The 13,038-nt window shown below is 37.2% G+C and overlaps 1 non-coding gene across 1 annotated transcript; it reads left to right on the top strand.

Annotated features, from left to right (window-relative positions):
- The first annotated feature begins 4,559 nt into the window (after positions 1-4,559).
- LOC131169742 (small nucleolar RNA R71) lies at positions 4,560-4,666 on the top strand. Its single transcript, XR_009140653.1, has one exon. It is a non-coding gene; the product is annotated as a small nucleolar RNA R71 (small nucleolar RNA).
- The last annotated feature ends 8,372 nt before the right edge of the window (positions 4,667-13,038 follow it).

The raw sequence follows: 13,038 nt of genomic DNA, 5'->3' as shown, positions 1-13,038 counted from the left end.
TTCTTGATATGCTTATCATGCCATTTTTAAGTTCTTTCTTTATAGATCCTAGCATTTTCATAAGCATCAAGTCTCAATTCTTCTAATTCATCGAGTTGCAAAAGTCTTTTGTGTCCAGCAGCTTGTAAATCAAAATTGATTGCTCTAATGGCCCAATAAGCTTTGTGTTCTAACTCTACGGGCAAATGGCATGATTTCCCAAAAACTAACCTATAAGGTGTAGTTCCTATGGGGGTTTTAAATGCTGTTCTATATGCCCAAAGAGTGTCATCTAATTTAAGGGACCAATCTTTTCTGGACTTATTGACAGTTTTCTCCAAGATTTGCTTGATTTCTCTATTTGTGATTTCTACTTGGCCATTTGTTTGAGGGTGATATGGTGTGGCAATCCTATGCTTTACCCCATATTTTCTCATCAATTTTTCAAATTGGTGGTTGCAAAAATGGGTACCACCATCACTGATTATGTCACGTGGGGCACCAAACCTGGTCAAAACAAATTTTTTCAGAAATTTCACCACAACTTTTGCATCATTGGTAGGTGTAGCAATAGCTTCTACCCATTTAGATACATAGTCCACCCCTACCAAGATATATTTATTTCCATAAGAAGATGGAAATGGCCCCATGAAATCAATTCCCCACACATCAAATAATTCAACTTCTAATATGGACTGTTGGGGCATCTCATCTCTTTTGGAAATGTTGCCCACCCTTTGGCACCTATCACACTTGCTTACAAAATTTCTCACATGTTTAAACATATTAGGCCAATAGAAACCTGATGTCAAGACTTTTTCAACAGTTTTTGAGACACTAAAATGACCACCATATTCAGAGGAATGACAATGGTAAATAACATCATGTATTTCTTCCTCTGGTATACATCTCCTAATTATTCCATCATTACATCTTCTAAACAAAAGAGGTTCTTCCAAAGAATAAAATTTAACATCATGCAAAAATCTTTTCTTTTGCTGCCAAGATAGATCAGGTGGCAAGACACCACAAGATAAGAAATTCACAATATCAGCAAACCATGGAAGTGCAGATTTCAACACATACAACTGCTCATTCATGAAAAACTCATCAATTGGCACAATTTCATCATCTTTATTTTCGCTCATCCTAGAAAGGTGATCAGCCACCACATTCTCAACACCCTTTTTATCTCTTATTTCCAAATCAAATTCTTGAAGTAACAATATCCATCTAATCAACCTAGATTTAGCCTCTTTCTTGCTCATTAAATACTTTATTGCTGCATGATCAGTGAAAACAATTACCTTTGAGTTGACCAAATAAGAACGGAATTTATTGAGTGCAAATACTACCGCAAGGAACTCCTTTTCAGTTGTGGCATAATTAACTTGAGCTTCATCAAGGGTTCGGCTTGCATAGTAAATGGCATAAGGTTTTCTATCTTTTCACTGGCCAAGGACAGCTCCAACAGCAAACTCGCTTGCATCACACATAATTTCGAATGGCAAAGTCCAATCCGAGGGTTGCATGATAGGAGCTGTTGTTAATGCCGTCTTTAACCTGCAAAAAGCAACCATACAATCTTGATTAAAATCAAATTTAACATCATGATTCAAAAGATTTGTTAAGGGTTTAGCAAGTTTAGAAAAATCCTGAATAAATCGCCGGTAAAACCCGGCATGTCCAAGAAAACTCCGCACTCCTTTGACAGTGGTTGGAGGTGACATTTTTTCAATAATTTTTATTTTAGCTCTATCCACTTCAATTCCCCTATTTGAGATCAAATGCCCTAAAACGATCCCCTCTTGGACCATAAAGTGGCATTTCTCCCAATTCAACACCAAATCATTATCAGCACATCTCTGCAAGATTTTAGACAAATTAGTCAAGCATGAATCAAAATTAGTGCCATATACTGAAAAGTCATCCATGAAGACCTCCATAATTTCTTCAATAAAATCAGAAAAAATGGCCATCATGCACCTTTGAAATGTGCCAGGCGCATTACACAATCCGAATGGCATCCTTCAATAGGCAAAGGTGCCATAGGGACAGGTAAAGGTAGTTTTTTCTTGGTCATCAGGATGGATTGGAATTTGAAAGAAACCAGAATATCCATCTAAGTAACAAAAGAATGAATGCTTGGCTAATCTTTCTAACATTTGATCCATAAAAGGAAGGGGAAAATGGTCTTTTCTTGTAGCATTGTTCAACTTCCTATAGTCTATGCACATTCTCCAACTCGTAATAGTTCTAGTGGGTATCAATTCATTATTCTCTTTTTAACAACCGTCACCCCACCTTTTTTGGTACAACATGCACAGGACTAACCCACTCACCGTCGTAAATGGGGTAAATAATTCCAAAGACTAGTAATTTTAGGATTTCCTTTTTCACAACATCCTTCATTGTAAGATTCAATCTTCTTTGATGTTCAATGGAAGGTTTACTATTTGGCTCTAGGAAAATCCTATGCATACAAACTGTTGGACTAACTCCCTTTATATCATCAATTGCATAACCCAAAACTCTCAACAATTTTTCATTCTCAATATCAGTCAAACATGCATTAATTATAACAGGATATGTTTCATTCGGTCCAAGAAAAGCATACCTGAGGTTGGAAGGAAGAGGTTTAAGATCTACCTTTGGGGCATCCTCTACCTTTAATGATGGTGGTTTGATTTCCAAATTTTGCACTCCTTCAAGTTGAAAAATTGTGGCTTCAGGATGTGGTGGAGAGCTCTCCAAGTGTTGTGCAAAAGCAGCTATGTTGTGATTATCATCATCAATGCTCCTACCATGGACTAAGCAATTTTCAAGTGGGTCTTGTGGGTAGCTTTTTCTGAAATGCTCTTGAACAATCTCATCAATAATGTCTACCCGCAAACAAGACTCAACTTCTTCATGTTTCCTTTTCATGGCTGGATTGATGTTGAATATCATTTGATCATCTACCACTCTAAGTGTCAATTTCTCACCCTTTACATCAATTAATGCCCCAGCTGTTGCCAAAAAGGGTCTTCCCAATAAGATAGGAACTTTTGTGTCTTCTTCCATATCTAAAATGACAAAGTCCACCGGAATGTAGAATTTCCCAACCTTGATAGGCACATTTTCAAGAATGCCTTCTGGATACTTAATTGAACGGTCAGCCAATGAAAGATACATGTTTGTGGGCTTCAACTCTCCCATATTCAACTTCTCATAAATTGAAAGAGGCATTAGGCTGACACTAGCTCCAAGGTCACATAAGGCATTTGCCACACAATTATCACCAATATGACAAGGAATGGAAAACACACCCGGATCTTTGAGTTTGGGAGGTAACTTCTTCTGAATTATAGCACTGCATTGCTCTCCCAAGTTGAAGGTGTCATAATCTTCTAATCTTCTCTTGTTGGAAAGAATCTCCTTCAAAAACTTGGCATAACTTGGCATTTGAGATAGTGCCTCAGTGAATGGCACATTGATATACAACTTCTTTAGCACTTCAAGGAATTTGCCAAATTGTTTGTCTAGCTTGTGCTTGATGAATCTTTGAGGGTAGGGAAGGGTGGGCTTGTAAGGTTCAGGTGGGATGTATGGTTTCTCCCTCATCTTGCTCACTTTTGCTTTCTTCTTCTTTTTCTTTTTTCTTGCTCTCAATTGAATTTTCTTCTTTTGTGCTCTCTTTTTCTTCTATCTTGCTTTCACTCTCTAGACCAACTTTCTTACCATTTCTCAAGGTTATAACCTTACATTGTTCATGAGGGTTTTGTGGTTGGCTAGGTAGTTTCCCATAGGAATTGCTTCTCGATGAGCTTGCTTGTTGAGCCAATTGAGTCTCCAACATGCGGTTGTGGACTTGTAATTGATCCATGGTTTGTCTCATGTGTTGCATTTCTTCCTCCAATTTGCTATTCATCTTGCTTTGTTCAGCAAAAAATTTCTCCATCATGCTTTCCATGGTTGGCTTCGGTTCATGAGGTGGAAGGGATTGTTGTGTTCTTGCTTGATATCCAGGTTGTGGCTGCCTTGTGGGCTGAAATTGAGGCTGAAATTGAGGCCTATTTTGCTGCATAAACTGCTGGTTATGAGGATAATTTGAGCTTTGACTTTGTTGAGCAAAAGTTGCTTATGGTCTCCATGTTGAGTTGTTCACATTAGAGTAAGAATTTCCCATAGGTTTTTATTGATAACCTCCTGCATAAGTAGCTTGCTCTTGCAAATAATCATCACCATAAGAAGAATAATCAACTCCACAACTTTGAGTTCCATCTGTGAAGGCAACTTGTTGCATAGTTGTAGGAGTTGAGGTTGTTGCCTTTGTGCAAAAATCACTAAGAAGCTGAGTCAACTGATCAAATCTTGCATTCATGTAGCTAACTGAGTCAAGTTCATAAATCCCGGCTTTCTTTGGCTCAAGTGCTCTAGGATTTCCCCACAAATGGGTATTATGAGCAATCTTCTCTAATAGATCATAGCATTCTTCACTTGTCATTCTCATGAAATCTCCTCCTGCTTGTGAATCAATTGTGTTTCTTATGGCTGGAGTAACTCTGGTGTAGAAATTCTGAACAATCATCCATTTGGGTATTTCATGATGAGGACATTGCCTTTCAAGCTCCTTAAATCTCATCCAAGATTCATACAAAGTTTCATCATCTCTTGGTTTAAAAGCTACCATCAAATTCCTCAAATGAGTGTTCTTCCCAGGTGGGAAAAATTGAGATAGAAAAGCTTGAGATAGCTGCTCCCAAGTAGCTATAATAGCTTGTGGAAGTGAGTCATACCACTCCAATGCTGAATCCCGAAGAGAGAATGGAAATAAGGTGAGCCGAATAACTTCATCTGAAACTCCAGGCTACCTTTGTGTGCCACATATCATCAAAAATTTCTTCAAATGAGAATGAGGATTTTCAAGTGGACTACCTCCAAATTGTGAATTCTGAACCATTTGAATGAGACCAGTCTTTAACTCAAATTGATTAGCTCCAATAATAGGTCTGTTATCTCTCACATCTGCACATCTAGGAAAAGCATAATCCAACATGGATCTTCTTTGATGATCATTTTGATTAACAACCACATTTTGCCCGTTTTGCTCATTTCCTCCATTATCTCCACCAATAGCTCTATTTTGATTCTCCATATTTTCTATTGTCACCTCTTGCTCAAATCTTTGTTGTTCTTCTTTTTCTGCTTCTTTTCTTCTCTTGAATTCCTTTTTGTTGGCTCGACAGAATTTTTCAATTTCTGGGTTAAACAACAATTCAGTGTCACTTGTGCTTTTCGATCGTCTCATAAACAAGAAAAATACCTGAAAAACACAAGGAATAATAGTGAAAATAAAAGAAAATAAAAATTCTAATTAGCTTAAAACAATTAAAATCCAACTTAAAAACAAACAAATCCCCGGCAACGGCGCCAAAAACTTGATACGGTGTCCGCAAGTGCACCGGTCACAGTAGTATAGTTTTAAAAAAAATGATATCGATCCCACAGGGAATTGTACTTAAATTGGAAATAAAAGTATAAGCTAATTAGAATGATAAAAATGAAATTTGGAATTAAAATTGGTATTTGAGGAATTAAAACTAAATCAAACAATTAATTAAACTAGATTACCAAAAATTAATTTGAAATTTCTATTTATGAAATTTGAGAGGAATTAAATCTAAATTCAATAAAAAATAAAGTGATTCTAGAGATTGGATTTTTCAATATTGTTTGCATGTGGTTTATTCCTAATTTAGCCAAACACATGAGAATTGCAATTTTGAGGGAAATCAATTCTTAAATTTTTGAAACCTTTTTCAAGCATTTCAAAGTTGGTTTTCATTAAATCAAACCCTGTTTTCATGGTATTTCAAACCTAACAAAAACCCATTTAAAGCTCTAATTGATTTTTGGAAAGTTCCCCTTAATCCTCTTAGCTTATCTCTAACACCAAGAAAATAAAGTTTATTGCAAGATTATCTATCCCTACTATTCACTTTTCAGTCCATCTATTAAGGATTAAAGCTTAACTTAATGAGGGCCCATTCATCAAGCAAGGTAACAAGCTCATAAGCAATAAATCAAAATGTAACAAATCTCATTTAAATGGCTAAATCAGTTCAAAACCACAATACAAATCAATATTTACAAACCCATCTCTAGAATCTCAATCAACTACTCACTATTCATAGTTTTAAGACAAACCCAAATGTATAAATGAAGAAATAATGGAAATGTAAGCTAAAGGGTAGAAAAACCCAGAAAATTGCAGAAGGATCTGCTGCAAAAAAGTGCAGAAATGTGATCCTTGCTGCTGGAAAAAAAAATGCAGAACGTGCTCCCTCCTTCTCTCTTTCTAATCTTGCCAAAAATGCCTCCCTTGCTCTCTATGGAAAGAAAATGATAAAATGAGACTTTATATAGGCTAAGGGTCTGCCCTAGAATGGGTAAAAGGGGGAAGGTTCCAGAGAAAGTGAGGTAAAAAGCTGGAGTAACGGAAATGCCACGTCAACCATTTCCAGTAAAAATGACATAAGCCGAGTCAGTTGTGTCGTTGGTTGTGTCGCGGGTTGTGTAGCTCTCGGCGTGAATATCTGACGATCGACACAACCTGCGACATAAGCTAATTCGGTTGTGCTGTAGGTTGTGTCACTCTCGGCTATTTTTACTCAACTTCAAAATTTTTGCAATTCGACTTTAATCTCCTCCAAATGGCTACTCTGATCAAAATACATCAAATTTCTCCAAATTTACCCTACAAAACAAATAAATTCCAAAAATTAAACTAAGAAAAGTGAAAATTGCAAAATTGACTAAATATAAACTAATATCTATAATAATGGTTATGAACAAGGGTAAATTATGTGCAAAAATTACACCTAAATGATGATCTAAAATGCATGCATCAGTCCCTCAGACATCCTCATACGGAATAGCTGTCTAGATATCTCATACCTAGCATTCCTGCTGTGCTCACCATACAACTCTTGTAGGTGAAGGAGGATCTCACTCGCACTCTGCATGTTCTCATGTTGCTTCTGTAACTCATTACTCATGGAAGCAAGCATGTAACACTTAGCTCTCATATCATGCTCCTTCCACTTGTCCAAAGTATCATGTTCCTCTTGTGTAGCCTCTGGAGGTAAGAGACCAGGAACATTTGAATCTAGAACATATCCTATATGTTCAAGGTTCAGGACAAGCTTAAAATTTCTTAGCCAATCAGACAGATTTGGTCCTGTCAACCTATTGTGATCAAGTATGCTCGCAAGGATATTGGATGGTGGTGGTTGTTTTGTGCTCATTTTTATCAGAAAATTAACTGCAGAAAATAACAAGATTAATTAGTAAATGTATCATGTAATTAACCAAAATGATTATGGTCTTTTAATCAAATTGGTCCTCCCACTAACTTAGCGAATCCTACACTTCCAAAGTAGGAAACGGAAATCCTAGTTGGATGGATTTCTAGTGGGTGATTGAATTCTTATAATTCTATTGATCATCCTCAAGTACATCCATTATTGGAATTACAATAAACTATAAGTGAGCAACTCCTTGCCCATCACATCTCATGTGAGGTTCAATCCTTTACCTAGCCCCTAATGCTCAAAATCTCAGGTACATCCATTATTGACTTATCTTGCATTAGTTAAGTTGATCCCATTGAGCCAGTAATTATGTAAATACTTTTAATGTCCTCAGGTACATCCAATATTGGCCACCAAACCATTTATATATTTACAACATCTCATGCTTAACAATTATTCTTAAGAAAATCTCTTAAATTAATTGCATCTCATGCAACTATTTAAAATTTCTTAAAATAATTGCCCCAATGGAGGGCCTATGTTATAATTACTTTAATTATAGCATATCCAACTTAATCATTTGTTTGGAAGATTTTATGGTCATTCTAATTACTATTAAGGTCTCACTTTGCACATTATCCATTTAGCATGCATATATCATATAATTGCATCCATTTCCATACATCTCATGCATTCATGGATAAGCAGTAAATATGGTATGATCATGGACTTTCTAAGGGATTCAATTCTGAGCCACCAAGAATTGAATCAGGGCATTCCTAGGTGCATTTCATTCATTCATTTTACAAGAGTTGCTGAAGGAGTACATAATCAACACTTGATCTTGAATTCCTCCCACTGGTCCCACCAATGCTCTTGACCTCCTTGAACTTCTTGCAATCCAATATTACATAGTAATCCTTGGCATACCAAGGCGAATTTACAAGAACTTAAATAAATGAAATTACAACCCAAAAATTATTACAAACTTAATAATACATGCCCAAAATAAATTAAAATAAATTAATTAATTTACAATCCCAAAGAAACATAAAAGAAATAAATCCAATCACATTGGTCTTTTGTGACACCCCTTACCCGTGTAAGTAATGCCACACGGTGTACCGGCACACTCTAATATTCCTCAATTAATTTATATCATGCTTTTGCATATAATTTATGAAATACAATTTATTTAAACCATTTATCAAAAGTATCATTCATTTAAGGTTCCGAAAATTTTAAAGAAAATCCATGAGTACAGGCTAAAAATGGAGAAAACTGCTCTTCTTGAACTGTTAAAAACACTTCCAATATTTTTATTCCATCATCTCAAACTCCAATATCCAAAATCTCAACAATATTTCTCAATAGCAAATTCTCAATAATCTTTTCATTTCACAAACATCCATTTCTCATATACAAGCGATAAATACATGCTCAAATTTTGCATTCATAGTCATAACTTTCATTATTTACATGGACATCAAAATATATTACATGAGTTCAAATACATATGAAAAAGTAAAAATCGCTACAAAATATCAAAATGACAAAATGACACCTAGTGCCCTACCAATGCAATGCAGTAGTGAGGTGACACGGACAACGCAGAATCGCAGGATGGACTCACCTACTGTGGTCTACCGGGCTCACGATCGATCTCCGGTACCTACGCGTGGCAAAAGCAACGCCGCTAAGCAATAATGCTTAGGGGTGCAATAATAAAATAACAAGAAATAACATATATAAATATGTATTGCATGTACATGTTTTGTTTGTCATGTATTTGTATATCCATTCATTTATTTCTTCTACATTGCTCATTTTCATTCATTTGGTTGCCCAAGTAACCTACACTAGACGATTGGACTGGATAACGGGTAACCGCACCGGGTATCTAGTACTCGCCGCCACACACCATCGGTCGCATATGCATCACCCGGTGTGCAATAGAACAGCTACCAAGCTGTAAATAATCTCAGGCACAAGGCCAAGTCTCAATGCAAAGTCAGAATGGGTAAAAGCCATGAAATCACAGAATGGCATTTTTGCCATGTGCGATCTTGCTAATCGAACCCTATTGGCATGCCAAACTATCCAAACCAATCTTGTTAGGTGTACTAGGGCATTTGAAACTTTTAAATTCTTCAATTGTGAATTTCAAATTTTTGGTGTCACTATTCATCATTGGTCAACAAAAATGTTGACTTTTAGAATAAAAATGTGTACATTGACTTTGGCACTCCCAACATACCACATTTGGTGTTTAAAACTTGTTGGCATTAAGTGTTAATACCATTCCAAAGTGTAATTCAACACAAGCAGAATTTTCAGTTTTGGTGAGTCAACTTCACTGTTCCATTGGACACTTTATCAGAGGAATTTGAAGAAATGTAAAACATGAAAGTTGTTCCTTATTTTGTCTAGTTGAATTTCCTTTTTCGAATCACTCCATTTGGAGTTTTGTAGCTCTAGATATGGTCCAAAGACCCAAGCTGGCCGAATGTGCATTCTGCAGAAAATTACCATATCTACAGTGCATGAACAGTAACTAGAGTCACTTGGTTGGATGGGTTCTGGCCATAATTTGGGGTAGGTTCCTTCATGAAAGTTGTTTTTATATGTCTTAACTTGTTGCTGTAAAAATTTCAGGTCAATTGACCAAATCTACAGTGAGTTTACTGTTCATTTGGCCAATTCTGAGAATCGATTTGGTTCGGATTGGGGCCAAGTTTTGGTCCTCTTGCTTTGGTCCTTTGGGCATGGTTTCTTCAGCAAAAATGTGCCATTATAAACCTAGTTTCATGTCTAATTGGCCAAACACCAATTGGACTAACACAGCCAACGTTATGGCTGTATAATTGACTGAAATTTCATCCATTTGTCATCATAGGGCGCTCCACCTTGACTTTGCCACTCCATTTTTAAGTTCAAATTGTGGTCAACATACCTCAAATGGTCACTTATTGACCATTAGAGTGTCCTTTAATAGTTTGGTAAGCCAAGTCAATTTTTCATGCCTTAAAACCCTAATGTCCAATGCAATTTACCCATAAACCTCACTTAGCACCCTAGTTCAACATCTATGTAGATATATAGCTTAAACATAACCTCCAATTCATGCTAAGTCCATTAAAAACATCCAAAACCATCCCTCTATTAGGGCTGCCGAATTCTTTGGTGGAGATACACATTGAATTTGTTTCATTATTTCACAATTTCTAATTCATTACAAGCCTAAATCATGGAATTAATGTATTTTAACTACATATATGCACTAACCTTGTTTGGGCAGAATTTCCAAAGCCCTAAACTTCAATTTCTTTCTCCTTCTTGGCTGCCAAGAGCTTCTCCAAGTGATATGGTCAAGGTTTAATGAAAGGGGTTAGGGTTTAGTGGTGGAAACAAAGGAGAAATGGAGCTTTTGATGGCACATCAATGGAGGGAGAAGAAGAAGAATTTTCGGCTGGTGAAAGGGGAGAGGGATGGCTGCTGCATTTTGTGTTATTTTGGTCTTTATTTGCCTTTTTATTTGTTAGTCAATGGATGGTTAAATTTTGATTGGTCAAACTTTTCTTAATGACATCACCATGATGTCATAATTAAGCTTTTTCTTCATTTTCTTTCCTTTCCTCCACTACTCATTTTCAATTTGATTTCTAGTAATGTTTATTCATATTTTATATCATATTAATTATTTACTCAACCGGACAAGTCGGCCAAAAATCACCTCGGAAGGCGAAATGACCAAAATACCCTCCGTTTGGCTTAACGGGTCAAAATCGTCTGTACCGATTGAAAAATTTTTTCTAGGTATTTTCTTGGCATTCTAATGCCATGAGAACCTCAATTACCCTTCTCTGGAGTCCCAAAAATTATTTTATAATTTTTCCCCCGGGTCTAGGGCTCCTCGTTGCGAATCAGAACTTCCCTCCTGCTACCCATCGCTTGGGCACCATTGCTTTTGCTTGGTTGTATTTTATTTCTAAAATTTTTACTAAGTGTTTCTTATTAATATTTGAGTTAATTATGGTTCTGACTTTATTTTAAATATTTTTCCGACGTTCTAGCTGTCCGACCGACATCGATCACCGAACGAGAGGATGTACGGAGTGGTTACCGGGAGGGTGTTACAACTCTTCCCCTCTAATTTAAATTTCGTCCTCGAAATTTACCTGATGCAAACAGTTGAGGGAACTGTTGCCTCATCGTCTCTTCACTTTCCCAAGTTGCTTCCTCGGTGTTGTGGTGCCTCCAAAGCACTTTCACCAATGGAATTTGCTTGTTTCTCAACTCTTTCACTTCCCGAGCCAAGATCCGTAGAGGTTCTTCTTCGTATGTCAAATCCGGCTGTATTTTAATTTCTTCTCTGGAGATGACATGTGAAGGATCTGAGCGGTATCTTCTGAGCATGGACACGTGGAACACATTGTGGATCTTGTCCAGCTCTGGTGGTAAAGCTAGCCTATAGGCCACTGGACCCACATGTTCAATGACTTCATATGGGCCAATGAACCTAGGGCTCAACTTACCTTTCCTTCCAAACCTCAATACCTTCTTCCATGGCGACACCTTGAGGAACACTTTGTCGCCAACCACATATTCTATTTCTTTTCTCTTCAGGTCGGCATAGGATTTTTGTCTGTCTGAGGTAACCTTTAAGTTGGCTTTGATTGATTTCACCTTCTCCTCAGCCTGTTTCACCAAGTCTGGCCCTACCAGTTTGTCTTCGCCCAATTCAGTCCAGCACACTAGAGTTCTACATTTTCTCCCATACAGTGCTTCATATGGGGCCATTTGGATGCTAGCTTGGTAGCTATTGTTGTATGCAAACTCTGCCAGTGGGAGGTATCTATCCCAACTTCCCTCAAACTCAATGACACAACTCCTCAGCATATCCTCAAGGACCTGACATATATTTCATGTTATTGTTATCATTTTAATTCATTATTTGTACTAATTCAATTGGTTCAATTGTTTACCTGGATTACTCTTTCGGATTGCCCATCCGTCTGAGGATGGAAAGCTGTGCTGAAATGGAGTTGTGTACCCAAGGATTCATGCAACTTCTTCCAGAATCTCGATGTAAACCTTGGGTCTCGATCAGATATGATGGAAAGTGGAATTCCATGCAGTCTAACTATCTCACTGATATACAATTCTGCTAACTTCTCCAGTGAGTAGTCACCCTAATCGCGAGAAAGTGTGCTGACTTTGTCAATCTATCAACTATCACCCATGCTGCATCATGTTTCTTCCGGGTGAGAGGTAGACCACTTACAAAATCCATGGTGACCCGATCCCATTTCCATTCAGGTATGCGTATAGGCTGTAGCAAACCTGATGGAACTTGATGTTCTGCCTTGACTTGCTGACATGTCAAGCATTTAGTCACATAGTCAGCTATGTCTTTCTTCATACCAGGCCACCAATACTGAAGCTTCAGGTCATGATACATCTTTGTACTTCCTGGGTGCATAGCATATACACTAGTGTGTGCCTCTTTTAGAATACTGGCTTTCAATTCCCCATTATCTGGTACACACAGTCTTCCTTTGTAATACAGACACCCATCTGCTTTCACCTCATAGTCAGTTGCTTTTCCCTCTGAGATCTTGCTCATAATAGCCATTAACTTTTCATCTGCCTTTTGCCCATCTAGTATCTGCTGTAGCAGGTTTGGCCTCACTTGCAACTCAGCCAAAATAGCTCCATCTCGAATCAAGGTTAGACGGGCATTCAATGTAACATCCTCCCGATA

The sequence above is a fragment of the Hevea brasiliensis genome, chromosome 1, assembly GCF_030052815.1.
Source record: "Hevea brasiliensis isolate MT/VB/25A 57/8 chromosome 1, ASM3005281v1, whole genome shotgun sequence".
In the NCBI taxonomy this organism is placed as follows: Eukaryota; Viridiplantae; Streptophyta; class Magnoliopsida; order Malpighiales; family Euphorbiaceae; genus Hevea; species Hevea brasiliensis.
Note: the sequence above shows the minus strand (reverse complement) of the source record. Positions and strands in the feature narration are given on the sequence as shown.